This window comes from Ursus americanus, chromosome 33 (genome assembly GCF_024610735.1).
Source record: "Ursus americanus isolate L20-20 chromosome 33, mUrsAme1.1.p, whole genome shotgun sequence".
NCBI classification, from domain to species: Eukaryota; Metazoa; Chordata; class Mammalia; order Carnivora; family Ursidae; genus Ursus; species Ursus americanus.
The window spans coordinates 4,341,091-4,358,406 of NC_142159.1; the positions used below are offsets into that span (position 1 = coordinate 4,341,091).

The following is a 17,316-nucleotide window of genomic DNA, read 5'->3' on the forward strand; positions in this document are numbered from 1 at the left end:
TAAAAAAACTTGAAATTAAAAGTAAATAAATAATATACCTTTAAAAAAAAAAGGGGGCAAAGAGCCTAGGTGGCTCAGTCAGTTAAGCATCTGCCTTCAGATCAAGTCATGACCCAGGGTCATGGAATCGAGCCCCGATTCAGGCTCCCTGGTCAGCAGAGAGTCTGCTTCTCCCTCTCTCTTTGCCCTTCTCTCCCGCTCATGCTCTTGTGCTCTCTCTCTCTAAAATAAACAAATCTTAAAAAAGAAAAAAGAAATGTATTATTAAAGATTCACACTTACCAATAAATGGTGTTGGGAAAGTGGATAACTACATGTAAAAGAATTAAACTGGATCACTATTCTTATACCATATTCAAAATGCATTAAAGACTTGAATGTAAGACCTGAAACCATGAAACTACTAGAAGAAAAATAGTAATCTCTTTGACATCAGTCTTAGCAATATTTTTTTGGATCAGTTTCCTCAGGCAGGGGCAACAAAAGCTAAAATAAATGGATATACATCCAACTAAAAAGCTTTTGCAAAGCAAAGGAAACCATCAACAAAATGAAAAGGCAGCCCACCGAATGGGAGAAGGAATCTGCAAATCATACATCTGATAAAGGGCTAATATCTAAAATATATATAGGTCTTACACAACCTAATATGAAAAAAGAAAAAATTTAAAAATAGGCAGAAGACATGAATAGACATTTTTTGAAAGAACACATACAGATGGCCAACAGGCACATAAAAACATGGTCAACAACAACAATCATCAAGGAAATGCAAATCAAAACCACAATATATCACCTCCTATCTGTCAGATTTGTTATTACCAACATACAGAAAATAATAAGTGTTGGCAAGGACACAGAAAAAATGACTGTACACTGTACACTGTCAGCAGAAATGTAAACTGGAGGAAAAAAATGCAAATTGATACAGCCATTATGAAAAGAAGTATGGAGGCTCTTACAAAAATACAAATTCAAAAGAATATATACACCTCTATGTTTATTGCAGCATTATTTACAATAGCCAAATTATGGAGGCAACCTAAGCATCCATCAATAGATGAATGGATAAAGAAGATGTGGTATATATACACACACACACACTGGAATATTATTCAGCCAAAAAAAAAAAGAATGAAATCTTGCCATTTGCAACAACATAAATGGATCTAGAGAGTATAATGCTAAGCAAAATAAGCTAGTAAGAGAAAGACAAACACCATACGATTTCACGGATACGTGAATTTAAGAAACAAAACAAATGAAAAAAAGGGGAAAAAAGAGAGAGAAACCAAAAACCAGACTTAACTAGAGAACAGATGGTTACCAGAAGGAAAGTGGGTGGGGGATGGGTGAAACAGGTGAATGGGATTAAGCGTACATTTAATCTTTTTTTTTTTTTAAAGATTTTATTTATTTATTTGACAGAGATAGAGACAGCCAGCGAGAGAGGGAACACAAGCAGGGGGAGTGGGAGAGGAAGAAGCAGGCTCCCAGCGGAGGAGCCTGACGTGGGGCTCGATCCCAGAATGCCGGGATCACGCCCTGAGCCGAAGGCAGGCGCTTAGCCGCTGTGCCACCCAGGCGCCCCAAGCGTACATTTAATCTTGATAAACACTAAGTAATATATGGAATTGCTGAGTCACTACAATATATACCTGAATTGAATACAACATTGTACATTAACTACACTGGAATTAAAATTAAAGTATGGAGGTTCCTCAAAAAACTCAAAGTAGAAATACCATATAATTAAGCAATTCTACCTCTGGATATTTACCCAAAGAAAATGAGAACACAACTCCAAAGAAATATATGCATGCCTACGTTCACTGCAGCATTATTTACAACAGCCAAGACATGGAAGCAACCTAACATCCACTGACAGATGAATGGATAAAGATGTGGGTGTGTGTTTGAATACATTAAATATACACACACATATACATACTGGAATATCACGCAGCCATAAAAAAAAAAATGAAATCCTGGGGTGCCTGCGTGGCTCAGTCAGCTAAGGGTATGACTCTTGATTTCAGCTCAGGTCATGATCTCAGGGTCGGGAGATTGAGCCCTGCATCATCGGGTTCTGCGCTCAACTTGAAGTCCGCTTGAGATTCTTTCCCCCTCTCTCTCCCGACTCCTAGGCTCACTCTATCTCCCTAAAATAAATAAATAAAATAATAATCTTTGACAGCTTCCCCCCCAAAAGAATGAAATCTTGTCATTTGTGATAACATGAATGGACCTAGAAGGTATTCCACTAAGTGAATTAACTCAGACAGAAAAAGACAAAGACTGTATAATGTGGAACCTGAAAATCAAAACAAACAAAATAAAACAGAAACAGCCTCACAGATACAGGAAACTGTTGGTTACCAGAGTGGGAAGACGGTGGAGGGTAGACAAAATACCTTAAGAGGATTAAGAGGTGCAAACTTCTGGGGGGGGGGGGGGAGAATTCATAAGAATGTTAAATTTACATTATGTATTTTTATGGAAATAATCTGTTTAGATAGCTATAAAAACTGAGTAACAATAATAGAAATAAAACTCAAAATTTATCACCAAGTACAGAGTATAAATTTTTAGTCACTGCTGTGAAAACAGCTTCAAACAAACTCAGATTCATTTGTGAAAAGCTATCACCTTAAAATGACTTCTTCCGTGACTTCTTTTCATAACAGCTAAGAAGAAAATTAAGCTATCCAGACTTAAAGTGGAAAAAGTCATTTGGAATAAGTGGATAACGTCTCCCTTTCAATGTGAATGTACAGAATGCTCTATTTACCCTTACACATAAACTGATGAAGGAGGAAAATATGTGTTCCCATGATTCTTTATAGTAAGTGTGGAACAATTAAACTACACTTTTGTCACCAAGTTTAATACTCCAACAGAATGTATAAATACAAGTTTGGAAAACTAGAAACATTTATAATAAAATCTATGATGTTACTCAAGGCAAATATTTTCAGTGCTTCTTAAAATCTACAGCAAATATGAACTTGTAAATTACAAAACTTAACAACAAATAAAGGGGGTTTCTTCAATTATTTACAGTAAAAATAAAAACCTCATAACCCTGACTTTAATCAAGTGGCAAACTGCCAGAAACCAAAAAAAAAAAAAAAAAAAAAAAAAAAAAAATCAATCCAAAAAAAATCCCCAAAATCATATATATTGACAAAAAATTGAAGAGCCAACTGATATCTAGCTTCAAAATATCTACGAAATAATGGCAGAAAGCAAAGATTACTCAACCTGTAAAAACCTGCAACCATATAAGAAACATAAAAAAGAATAAAACCCCAGAAATAGTTGTTCCTTAAGGGTCCCATCACCCTTTCAGGAGTTACCAAAGTGAAAACTATTTTTGCCATAATAGTAAGACATTATTTGTATTTTTACTGTGTTGACATTTGCACTAAGGGTGCAAAATCAGTTCTGGCCCCTTAGGCAGTGAACTATACTGGCAGTCACTGTATTCATCACTGCCCAATACTGACTATCGTGGATATATATTGGGAGAAAATACAATTTAAATATTTTAAATTTCTTAAGAGAGTGTCTTATAGAAGTAATCAAATCAAAAAGTACTTCTATTTAAAGAATAACTTAAAAGGAAGCCCCATCAGTTGTCTTCATTGTAATCAAAACATTTATTCCCTTAGAGATATCCCATCAACTTTTTTAATAATGGAAGACAGTACCAAAATCTAAATTCTGTGATTTTTTCCCCAAACTACAATTAATGCATAGTAGTAAGATTGTATGTAACTGTATTTTAGTATAACATTTAATACATTACACAAGATAATACAGGTAGATGCCAGAAAGATAAAACTTAAAGTGTCACTAAAAAATAGGGACACTTGGGGGCACCTGGGTGGGTCAGCTGATTAAGCATTTGATTCTTCATTTCGGACTAGGTCATGATCTCAGCATTACGAGACTGAGCCCCATGTAAGGCTCTATGCTGTGTGTGGAGACTGCTTAGATTTCTCTCTCTCCCACTCCATCAGCCCCTCCCTTCTCTCTCTCCCTCTCTCTCTAATAAAAATAAAATTTAAAAAATAGAGGCACTTGGCTGACTCAGTAAAGCATAAAACTCTTGATCTCAGGGTTGTGAGTTTCAAATCCCACACGTATAGAGATTATTTGAAAAAATAAAAATTTAAAAAAACTGTCACTAAAAAATAAATTCTAACTAAATTTTCGTAGTTCTTAGTTTTCAAACTTATAGTGTCATGTTACATTAACCCCAAATAATCTAACATACCAACAAAGAGGAAACCAATAAAAAAAAAAAAAATCTAACATATATGAAAACTTAGTATTCCTAGATCATTCACTTTATACAAGAGTTATTTGTCTTTCTGAATGAACATTTTACTAAATACATACAAGCTATCTCTTTCTAAAGGACAGGAAAAGGCATAATACATATAAATTAGTTATCAGCAATCTAGAAACTGCTTTCCTAGATACAGAAACTGGATACACTCAAATATATATCTCTAAACTCTTAATTGATGAAATGTCTACAAATGCTATTTTAGAATTATTTCAAGATTAGTTGTTCATTTTCTTTTTTTTTAAGATTTTATTTATTTATTTGACAGAGATAGAGACAGCCAGCGAGAGAGGGAACACAAGCAGGGGGAGTGAGAGAGGAAGAAGCAGGCTCATAGCGGAAGAGCCTGATGTGGGGCTCGATCCCATAACGCCAGGATCACGCCCTGAGCCGAAGGCAGACGCTTAACCACTGTGCCGCCCAGGCGCCCCTAGTTGCTCATTTTCTTAAAGGATCCACACAGACCTGAAACATACCTCTTGAAACCAAGAACAGACCAATTATATATATCTAAATTGCACATGTGTATACGTAAGAATTGAGATAAACAGGGGCGCCTGGGTGGCAGAGCGGTTAAGCGTCTGCCTTCGGCTCAGGGCGTGATCCCGGCGTTCCGGGATCGAGCCCCACATCAGGCTCCTCTGCTATGAGCCTGCTTCTTCCTCTCCCACTCCCCCTGCTTGTGTTTCCTCTCTCACTGGCTGTCTCTCTCTGTCAAATAAATAAATAAAATCTTTAAAAAAAAAAAAAAAGAATTGAGATAAACAATCTCAATCATAAATAGTTCTACAATATTCAAATTCTTAAATAATCATGTATCATTTTGATAAGCAGAAAATAAAATCTGAAGCCTTGGTAAGGTATACATACATTAAATATATAATATACATTTTAATATAACTTTTTAAAAAGGAAACGAAAACAAGTGATAATAAAGGTTTTTTATCTTAACACACACAGAGTTTTTTTTTTAAAGATTTATTTATATATTTCAGAGAGAGAGAGTGAGAGAGAGAGAGAGAAAGCATGAGCAGGGGGGAGAGGTAAAGGGAGAAGCAGACTGCCCGCTGAGTGAGGAGCCTGATGTGCAACTCAATCCCAGGACCCTGGGATCATGATCTGACCCCAAAGCAGACACTTAACCAACTGAGCCACCCAGGAATCCCCACACACATCTTCTTTACAAATTTCCTAACCTTTAGAATTGTTCCTGTGCCTTTAAAACACATGACAGACGTCCATTGCCACACTATTTTCAACAATGAAATATTAGAAAAAAGTCCCTCTACAGAGAAATTATCAAATGATTTATTAATACACATTATACTATGGAATTCTGTGCAGACTTTACAAAGAATAAGGTAGAAAGTTCTAGAGATGGTGGTGATCTTTGCACACAGTATGAATATACTTAATACCTCTGAACTATAAACTTAGTATAAATGATAAAAATGGCAGATGCTGGGGCACCTGGGTGGCTCCGTCAGTTAAGCGTTCAACTCCTGATTTCAGCTCAGGTCATGATCTCAGGGTCATGAGATCGAGCCCTACATCAGGCTTTGCACAGAGTCTGCCTGAGATTCTCTCTCTCCCTTTCCCTCTGCCATCCACTAGTGCTCTTTCTCTAAAATAAGTCAATAAATCTTAAAAAAAAAAAAAAAAACTAATAAAGTCACAACAAAAAAATAGAATGAAGAACCAGGGGGGCGCCTGGGTGGCACAGCGGTTAAGCGTCTGCCTTCGGCTCAGGGCGTGATCCCAGCGTTCTGGGATCGAGCCCCACATCAGGCTCCTCCACTAGGAGCCTGCTTCTTCCTCTCCCACTCCCCCTGCTTGTGTTCCCTCTCTCGCTGGCTGTCTCTGTCAAATAAATAAATAAAATCTTAAAAAAAAAAAAAAAAAGAAGTACTACTACACACTACCAGGGTAGTAATACTTTAAAAAAAAAAAAAAAAGAATGAAGAACCAGACAAATTTTAGAACTGAAAAATTAAAACACCAAAAAACAAAAAGAAAAAAGAAACCCTCAATGAATGATTACCAGGGGCTGGGGTCAGGGGATAATGGGCAATTATTATTTAACAGGAACATAGCTCAGTCCGGATGATGAAATGGTCTTTTTTTTTTTTTTAAAGATTTTATTTATTTATCTGACAGAGAGAAAGAGAGAGAGAGAGAGAGAGTATGAGCAGGGGGAGAGGCAGGAAAAGCAGGCTCCCTGCTGAGCAGGGACCCAGACATGGAGCTTGATCCCAGGACCCTGGGATCATGACCTGAGCCAAAGGCAGAAACTTAACTAAGCTGCCCAGGCGCCCCCGAAATAGTCTTTGAGATAGATAGCGGCTCTGTAACAATTGGAAGCTATCAATGAAATAAATCACACACTTAAAAATGGTCTAAGTGGTGAATTTTATGTTATGTATATTTTACCACGATAAAAAAAAGTGGTGGGGTGCCTGGGTGGCTCAGTCAGTTAAGCGTCTGCCTTCAGCTCAGGTCAAGATCGCAGGGTTCTGGATTCAAGCCCCATGTCAGGCTCAGCTGCTCAGCGGGGAGTCTGCTTCGCCCTCTCCTCCCCGCTTGTGCTCTCTGTTGCTATCTCTGTCTCTCAAATAAATAAAATCTTTAAAAAAATGGTAATAAACTAAAGCAAACTCAGTCATGGGTTCAAGAGCAAAACAGAGACACAGAGGAAAGAATCGTGAAAATAGATTAATAGAAACTACCTAATCTGAACAAGAGGAAAAAAATATTAAAAAAAAAAATGAGGGGTGCCTGAGTGGCACTATCATTGAGCCCTGGCTCTTGGTTTCAGCTCAGATTATGATCTCGTGATCATGGGATCAAGCCCCATATTGAGCTCCACACTCGGTGCTAAGTCTGCCTGAGATTCTCTCTCTCTCTGCCCCTCCCAATTGTGCTCCCTTTCTCTAAAATAAATAAATCAAACTTAAAAAAAAAGAACAAAGCCTCAGAAACCCATATGACAATATCAAAAAGAATAACATTCATGTAATCAGAGTCCCAAAAGGAAAGAAAAACTGTAATGCAGAAAAAGTACTTAAAGAAATAATGGTCATAAACTTTTCAAATTTGAAAAAGATATAACTGCAAATTCAAGCTAAGCAAATCCCAAATAGTATAAATCTAAAGATATCAAAATCAAGACACTCATAATGAAACTGCTTGTAAACTAAAGACAAAGAAAAAAATCTTTAATAAAACAGCCAGAGAAAAATGACATATTAGCTATCATTGCATATTTCTCATCAGAAATCTTGGATGCCAAAATAAGAAAACACTTTTTAAAAAGATTTTATTTATTTATCTATTTATTTGAGAGAGACAGAACTGTCGAGAGCATGTGCATGTGGGGGGAGGAGCAGAGGGAGAGGGATAAGCAGACTCCACACTGACAGCACAGAGCCCAACACGAGGCTCAATCCCATGACCCTGAGATCATGACCTGAGCCGAATTCAAGAGCCAGACATCCAACCGACTGAGCCACCCAGGCGCCCCAGAAGAAAACACTTTTAAAGTGCTGAAAGAAATTTCAACCCACACAGCTACACAGAATGAAAATACTCTTTAGAAATAAAGATATTCTCTAATGAGGAAAACTAGAAGCATTCACTATCTGCAAGCCTCCTCTAAAAGAACTTAAAGTTTTTTTATACAAAAGTAAAATAAAAGAATATTTAGAATATTAGAAATAAAGAACTGGTAACGATCTAAATAAATATAACTATTTATAAATACAATCCATTCTTACACCCTTAGTTATTTTACATGTCTGACAGCTAAATGTAAAAATAACACTATATGATACAGATGTGCTCTGTATATATGAGATGATAACACCACAAAGGGAAAGAGTAAAACAACCTATAAGGTGGGATCCAAAATTCTGAAAAGTGATAAAATACTGATTCTAAAAAGCCTGTCTCAAAACGTTAAAAATACCATTTGAGTCCACTTACGACATTCTCAAAAAGACAAAACTACAGTAATAGAAAATAAAACTGTGGTTGCCAGTGGTTAAGAGGGAATGGATAATATGACAACAAAGGCATAACATACAGGAGTTTCTTGGAGCAACAGAATTGTTATTAATCCTATTTGTGGTGGTGCTTACAGGCATCTATACTTGTGTTTACAATTTATACAACTATTCACCAAACATGAACAAAAGAATTTTAGCTAGCATATGTTCATCTCTAAAATACATATATGCATGCAAGATAAATATACACATAACTGAATACTGATATTACAAGAGAATTTTATCTTTATACTTTTTTAAAACTTTCAAATCATCTATAATGACTGCTGTCTTTAGAATAAAAATAAAATATTAAAAAATAACAATATACTTAATTAAGCTAAAAATATGCCACTTCAGGGGCGCCTGGGTGGCTCAGTCATTAAGCGTCTGCCTTCAGCTCAGGGCGTGATCCTGGCGTTCTGGGATCGAGCCCCACATCAGGCTCCTCCGCTAGGAGCCTGCTTCTTTCTCTCCCACTCCCCCTGCTTGTGTTCCCTCTCTCACTGGCTGTCTCTCTGTCAAATAAATAAATAAAATCTTTAAAAAAAAAATGCCACTTCAATACAGTTATCTAATAGTACTATTTGGAAATGAGTACACGAGAACATTGCAGAGTATTCTGAATTCTCCAAGTGTAAAGTTAATCATAATATCAGACAGCTTCAATCCCCTTCCCCAACTCTCTCTCACAACCAATCTCTCTCAAAATTTACTAACAAATACAGCTGACCTTCGAACAACATGGGGGATGGGGCACTGACTCCGCCCCCAGTCAAAAATCCACATATAGGAGCACCTGGGTGGCTCAGTTTGTTAAGCATCCAACTCTTGGTTTTGGCTTGGGTCATGATCTCATGGGTTGTGGGATGGAGTCTTACATGGGGCTCCTTGCTCAGCAGGCAGTCTGCCTGAAAGATTCTCTCCCTCTACTCCTACCCCCACAAGCTCTCTAAAAATAGATACATCTTTAAAAAACACACACACACATACATATAACTTTTGACTCCCTAAAAACTTAACTACTAATAGCTGACTGTACTACAAGCCTTACAGATAACATTAATTAATACATATTTTGCATATGTATTGTACACTACATTCTACAGTGAAGCTAGATTAAAGAAAACATTATTTTAAAAATGAGGAAGAGAAATTACATTTACAGTATTATGCTGTAAGTACTGCATTTATCAGATAAAATCTGAGTATAGGGCGCTGGGTAGCTCAGTCAGTTGAGCGACTACCTTCAGCTCAGGTCATGATCCCAGGGTACTGGGATCAAGTCTGCATCAGGGTCCCCGCTCAGTGGGGAGTTTGCTTCTCCCTCTGCCCCTCTTCTCACTCATGCGCTTGCTCGCTCTTGCTCTCTCAAAGATAAATAAATTATATCTTTTTTTAAAAAAAAATGTGAGTATAAGTGGACCCATGAGGTTCAAACCCATGTTGTTCAAAGATCAACTTTATTGAGATTCTGAGAAGATAGAAGAGTAAGAAAGCACCAGGATTCTATCTCCCCCATCTAGACAACAATGACACAGATTTATTCTATCTGATAAAACTGTTTTTGGAACTCTAGAGTCCACTGAAAGCTTGCAACTTCCAGGTGTAGGTTTGGAAGGGAAATTTTGGGTCAATTTCAGCTCTTAGCAGGGTAGCAGCTATCCATCCTCCATCTCCATCTATAGGGCAAGCAGCTGAACATACCTTCCAGAAGCAGCTTGTGAGAACTAGGGTGGGCAAAAATGACCATATCCTCCAAGTACTGGAGATCTGTGCCCTAATTCCTCATTGCAGCTTCTGATCACAGAAAGGAAGACAAAGAGGCAAATGGCCATTTTTGTTGCACCAACCCCCATTGCTACAGGTCCCTCCTTCTCCCCAGTACCCTTCCCTTCCCTTTCATTTTTTTCTTTTGTCCCCTTTGGGAGCCAGACATTAAAAAGAGTAGGACATTCAAAAGCAACTGCACATACAGAAGAAATTAAAAACTCACTATCCATATCCAGGGAAAAGCAGTGACTGAGAAAAGACCTGAGAAGAATTTAAATTGACACTTCAGGCTGGTCCTAACCACAAAGACAGTCTATAACAATCAAAAAAATGAAGTATTTTTAAAAATTCTGAAAAAGGGGAGATCCTGATTTTCAGAATGACCATATTATTAGACTGAAATGTCCAGTTTTCAACAACAACAAAAATCACAAATAACAGCAAAACACAGCCCATACCAAGGGAAAGCATAAACAGGAACTATTCCTGAAAAAGACCTGATGGTAGACCTACTAAACAAACATATAACTGTCTTAAAGATGCTCAAAGAAGTAAAGAAAGATATAGAGAGAGTCAAGAAAACAATGTATAAACAAAGTAGAGGGGCGTCTGAGTGGCTCAGTTGGTTAAGCATCTGACTTCAGCTCAGGTCATGATCCCGGAGTCCTGGGATCGAACCCCATGTCAGCAGCCTGAGCGGGAAGCCTGCTTATCCCTCTCCCTCTGCCACTCTCCCTGCTTGTGTGCGTGCACTCTGTCAAGTGGATAAAATAAAATCTTTTTAAAAAATGTAAATTCCTCACAATCTGATACAAAAGATGTAATACAGATTTTAAAAATAATAAAAATAAACAAATTAGAAATACAATAAATTAAAAAACCTATAAGGAAACCAAAAAGAAATTCTGGAGATGAAAAGAACAGTAACTGAAATGAAAAATTCACTAGGGAGATTTAAAGACAGATAGGAGCAGGCAGAAGAAATAATCAGCAAACTTGAAGACAGGACAATGAAAATTATCAAGTTTAAGGAACAAAAAGAAAAATGACAGAAACAAAATGAACACTTAGGTACCTGAGAGACACCAACAAGTGAACTAACATACACACCGTGGGAATCCCAGAAGGAGAAGAGAGAGAAAGGGGCAAGGAAAATATTTTTAAAAATAATAAACCGAAAACATCCTCAAACTTGATGAAAGACATGAATATAAATATCCCCGAAGCTCAACAAACCTCATGTAAGATGAATTCAAAGAAATTCACACAGAGACACTTTGGACAGCCACAGACAAAGAATTTTCAAAGTAGCAAGAAAGCAATGATTCACATACAATGGTTCCTCAAAAAGCACATGCGCAGGTTTCTCATCAGAAATGCTGGAAGCCAGAAGCCAGTGAGCTAGTATATTCAAAGTGCTAAAAGAAGAAATAGTCAAACAAGATTCCTATATCTGGCAAAACTGTCCCTCAAAAGTTAGGGAGAAATTAAGACATTCTCATATAAACAAGAATGCTCAAGGGTGTTCAGCACTGTGAAATGAAAAGACAGAAAACAGTAATTCCAAAAACATGAAGAAATGAGGATCTCAATGAAGGTAACTGCATGGCAATTATAAAAGCTAGTACTGGGGCACCTGGGTGGCTCAGTTGGTTAAGCAACTGCCTTTGGCTCAGGTCATGATCCCAGGATCCTGGGATCAAGCCCTGCATCAGGCTCCCTGCTCTGAGGGGAGCCTGCTTCTTCCTCTGCCTGCAGCAACCCCTGCTTGTGCTCTCTCTGTCAAATAAATAAATCTTTTTTAAAAAATTAAATTAAAAAATAAAGAATGCCTACCTCATGTTTTGGGACATACAATGTATAAAGATTTAAGTCTGTGATATCAATAACCAAAGGTGTGGGGTTGGAGTTGTAAAAAAGCAGTTACTCTATGTTATTGATGTTAAGCTGGTATAAATTCAAATTAATGTTATAACTTTCGGTTGTTAAATGCAATCCCCAGGGTAACCACAAAGAATATAGCTCTAGAATATACAGAGTATGAAATGAGAAAGGAGTTTAAACATTTCACTACAAAAAATATCAACTAAACACAAAATAGTAATGCAAGAAATGAGGAACAAAATAGCTAGAAAACATATAGAAAACAATCAACAAAATGACAGAAGTCCCTCCTTATGACTAATTGCTTTAAATGTCTTAAACTCTCCAATCAAAACATAGATCAGAATAATAATAATCAGAATTATTAAAAAGACATAATCCAGGGATGCCTGGGTGGCCAGTTGGTTAAGCATCTGCCCTTGGCTCAGGTGATGATCCCAGGGTCCTGTGATCAAGTCCCTGTTTAGGCTCCTTGCTCAGTGGGGAGCCTGCCTCTCCCTCTGCTTGCTGCTCCCCCTGCTTGTGCTCTCTAGCTCTTTCTGATTTTAAATAAAATCTTAAAAAAAAAAAAAGGCATAATCTAACTATATGCGGCCTTCAAGAGAATCACTTTAGATCCAAAAATAGATCAGATGAAAGTAAAAGAACAGGAAAAGATATTCCATGCAGTCACCAAAAGACCGTAGGGGTGGCTACACTAACATTATACAAAACAGACTGAATCTAAAAGGTTGCAAGTGACATTATATATTAATAAAACAGTCTGATACAGCAAGATAGAGCAAATATAAACATTTACACACCTAATGGCAAACCATCAAAATATATTAAGCTAAAACTGACAGAATTAAGGGCAGAAATAGTTCTACAGTAATAATTAGACACTTCAATACCCCACTCTCAATATTAGACAGAACAACCAAACAGGAGACAGATAAGAAAATGAAGAATTTAACACCACAATAAAACTAGACCTAACAGACATATACAAAACACCCTACCCAACAACATCAACATATACATTCTTTTCAAGTGCATGTGGGATATTTTCCAGGATAGACCATATGTTAGGCCACAGTTAAGTCTCAACAGACTAGGACGCCTGGGTGGCGCAGTCGGTTAAATTTCTGACTCTTGGTTTCAGCTCACGTAGTCATCTCATGGTCACTGGATCGAGCCCCGAGTCAGGCTCTGTGCTCAGTGAGGAGTCTGCTTGAGATTTGCTCTCCCTCTCTCTCTGCCCCTCCCACTCATGCTTGCTCTCTCTTGCTCTCTCTAAATAAATATTTAAAAAGAAAAAAAGTCTCAACAGACTTAAAAACACAGATTGAGCATACAAAATATCCTCTCCAACCACAACAGGTTGAAGTTCAAAACCAATAATACAAGTAAAATGGGAAAATTTACAAATTTGTGCAAATTAACACCCTCTTAAGTAAGCAAAGGACCAAAAAAGAAATCACAAGGGAAATTAGAAAATACGTAAGAGAAAAATGAAAGGAAAATACAACATAACGAAACTTATGGGACACAATAAAAGCAATGCTAAGGGGAAAATTTATAGCTATAAACACTTACCTATCATAAATAAAGAAGAGGGAAAATAAAGATGATCTCCCCAACAACAATGTAACATTACAACTTATGGAACTAGAAAAATAACAAACTAAACCCAAAGCAGACAGAGGAAAGGAAATAAAAAAGATTGGAACAGAAATTATAAAAATAGAGAACAGAAAAAGAACAAAGAAAAATTAACAGAACCAAAAGCTGATACTTTGAAATATCAACAAAACTGATAAAATTTTAGCTACAGAGACTAAGAAAAAAGAGGAAAAAACACTTCAATTACTAAAATAAAAAATGAAAGTGGAGACATTGCTGGTTCTACAGAAATGAACAGAACTATAACAGAGTACTATGAATAATTTTACACCACCAAATTGGATAACCTAGATGAAATGGACAATTTCCTAGAAACACCAAACCTACCAAAACTAAATTATGAAGAAATAGGGACACCTGGGTGGCTCAGTCAGTTAAGCATCTGACTTTGGTTCAAGTCATGATCTCAGGGTCCTGGGATCAAGCCCCTCACGGGGCTCTGCCTTCAGTGGGGAGTCTGTCTGTCCCTCTCCCTCTCCCCTAACCTCTCCCCCTCCCCCCTGCTCATGCTCTCTCTCTCAAATACATAAATCCTTAAATAAATAAATAAATAAAAAGATAATGAAGAAATAGAAAGCCTGAATAGACCTATAACTGGTAAGAAGACTGAATCAGTAAACAAAACTCTGAAAAAGAAAAGTCCTGAACGTGATAGCTTTACTGGCGCTACAAAACATTTAAACAAAAATACCAATCTTTCTCAAACTTATACCCCATGATCAAGTAAAATTTATTCCTAGAATGCAAGGATGGTTCAACAAATGAAAATGAATCAACACAACACACATTAACAGAATGAAGGAAAAAAAATACAAATTGTCTCACAATTGATGCAGAAAGAGCATGTGACAAAATAAAACCACCTTTCATGATAAAAAACACTAACATGGCACATCATGGATGCAACTTGTAGACATTATACTAAATGAAATAAATAGAGACAGAAAGTAGAATGGTAGTTGCCAAAGATTGGGGGTAGGTGAGAATATGAATTATTGTTTAATGGGTATAGTGTTTCAATTTTACAAGAAAAGTGCAGATGGCTGCACATTATAAACATATTTATTATCACTGAACTGTACACTTAAAATGTACACTTAAATGGGTAAGATGGTAATTTTATGTGTTTTCTACCACTATTTTATTTTTTTAAAAGTCAAAATAAAGGATTTTCCAGAAGCACATTCTTTAGATGGAAGAATTCATCACCAGCAAACCAGCCCAGCAAGAAATATTGAAGGTATATATGTCAAGAAAAAAAAAAATGACACCACACAGAAATCAGAGTCTACCCAAAGGAATGAAGAGTACTAGAAATGGAAGAGTACTAGAAATGTAAATATCTCAATGTACCAATTATAAATATACTGCCTCTCGACTCCAAATCCACTTCTCTCTACCCTGCTTTGTGATAATGAAGCTGGTACCTGTAAACATTTCTTCTCTGCCAGCTGACAAAATGTTAACCTTTATCAGCAGATGGCACCAGAGAAATACTCCAGACAGAAGTGGATTCTCTTCCCCTCAGTGTGCTCTAACCTGCTGGTTCCAGTGGAGGACAGTGGTGTGCAAAACAACCAATGGCCCTCTCCCCAGGCACCAACTTCCTATCAAGTCTCAGTGACACATATACAACCCCATGGGTAGTTTCCCAGAAAATTCTGTCAGCACCCCTGAGGGCAGGTGCCCAGCAAGTTTCAGCAGCACTCCTACGGGCCAAACGAATTATGCCAGTGTCCCCGCTGGCTTCTTAGCCAGGTTCAGAAAAAGGCAGCCTAGTGACTTTTCTCAGCACCCCAAAAGGGGGCTTCCTGCTTGACAGCAAAAATATGTGGCACCTCAAACTTTTCCATCATCCAGTGTAACGCACCCTCTCCAACAAGATCTGAATCTCAGCCTTGAAGTTAGAAAATGAGGCATTTTCCAAATTTGTTCTATTCCTGCTACTGTGCCTCAGGCCTAGAGGTAGTGGCTGCTCCCTCTACCTGCTATTGTGTATACTTTGAAGTTCTCTTTCCCCCTTAGGGTTAATTCTCTGTTACTGGTTAATAATTCTTTATATTAAATCTTCCCTGTTCAAATTACTGCATGGTTTCTGACCTCTGACTGATATAGAATTGATACTGGTAGTGGTCACAGTAAACAGACCTACAAAGATGGGATTTGGAGACTGGCTTGGTTGTACCTTCTGGCTTACACAGGAAATAGGATACTAGTAATCCCTGGCATGCAGTGGCACTGCAATTCATCAAGCTATCAACTGTGGTTGACTGTGATGAAGTGCCAAATGAAGCAAGTGCCTTGGGACCCCAAGTGGCTGTTGTACTTGACTGTTATGGCAGCAGTGATAACTACAAGGTCTGTTACATGAGATGGATTCTCTGTGTGTTCTTGAACAAGTACACAGGAAAATAAGTTCAAGTTCATTAACTGTCAGATTAAATCACAGTCTGAGGGGGCGCCTGGGTGGCTCAGTCAGTTAAGTGTCTGCCTTTGGCTCAGGTCATGATCCCAGGGTCCTAGCATCGAACCCTGCATCGGGCTCCTTACTCAGTAGGGAGCCTGCTTCTCCCTCTCCCTCTGCCTGCTGCTCTCCCTGCTTGTGCTCTCTCTCTCAAATAAAATCTTCAAAAAAAAAAATCACAATCTGAAAAAAACCACTTTCATACAGTATTTTAAAAATTACAAAAAAATCTCTTAATTCTTAAAACCACAGTTTGATATTGCTAAAAATCAAATGCAAAATTTTATTGTGCAAATAGCTGAATGATAACATTAGATGAATTCATAGTCTAACCAAGTTTCTCATCCGAAAGTAAGAGCAATGACTAGGAAAAAAAAATGGGACCCTGAAATTTGAAATGGAAACGTGGTTAAATCAGAATGAAAAAAATAATGTCAAACCTCCAGTGCCAGTAACCTACCCTTTTGTATCTAAACAGAGAAACTTTCCTTTGCTTGAAAGTCCTGTGATATCATATGCTCAGCAAATGACTTGAAGGAAGATGCTCATTCTCCTCAAGACCAACTACAATCATTCCTGTTGACACTAGACCCATAACTAGGTTCAAATCTCAGCATGTTATAGAGGAACAGGTACACACATAACCCAGGAGGAAACAGCTTACACACTGAAAAAGGCCAAAATCGTGTTAATATATAAAGGAAAAAACCTAGGGCACATGTGTGAAAATAGATGCTAATACAGGTATATTAGACCAAGGAGGTTAGAATTCATTAATATGAATGAGCTTCTACAGATTCTGAATTTGATACAATAACTTGTGCAGCTGAAGTTGGCTCTAACAGCACACTTGTTGCCTGAAACATACTCAACAATATAGCTGTAATCATCAAGGAAATGCAAATCAAAATTATTCTAACACTGACAATGAATATTTAATGAGATTAAGATCCTAAAGTTTCACTGGCATTATGTGAAAGAGGAAATGCAAAGGCTTAGGGAGACAGGAATATTGAAGTGGATTTATCCTCTGCAATCTATACACCTACTACCCAACTGAATTCCCTGAGAAGGCCCAGAAGACACTATAATTAGTGAGGGAAGCACCACATACTTGAAAAGCTGTGTGG

The 17,316-nt window shown here is 37.4% G+C and overlaps 1 protein-coding gene across 5 annotated transcripts in view; it reads right to left on the reverse strand.

Annotated features, from left to right (window-relative positions):
• The window catches only part of ZMYM4 (zinc finger MYM-type containing 4), a 134,720-nt gene that overhangs the window by 92,158 nt on the left and 25,246 nt on the right, over window positions 1-17,316 (reverse strand). The gene's annotated exons all lie outside the window — the stretch shown is intronic.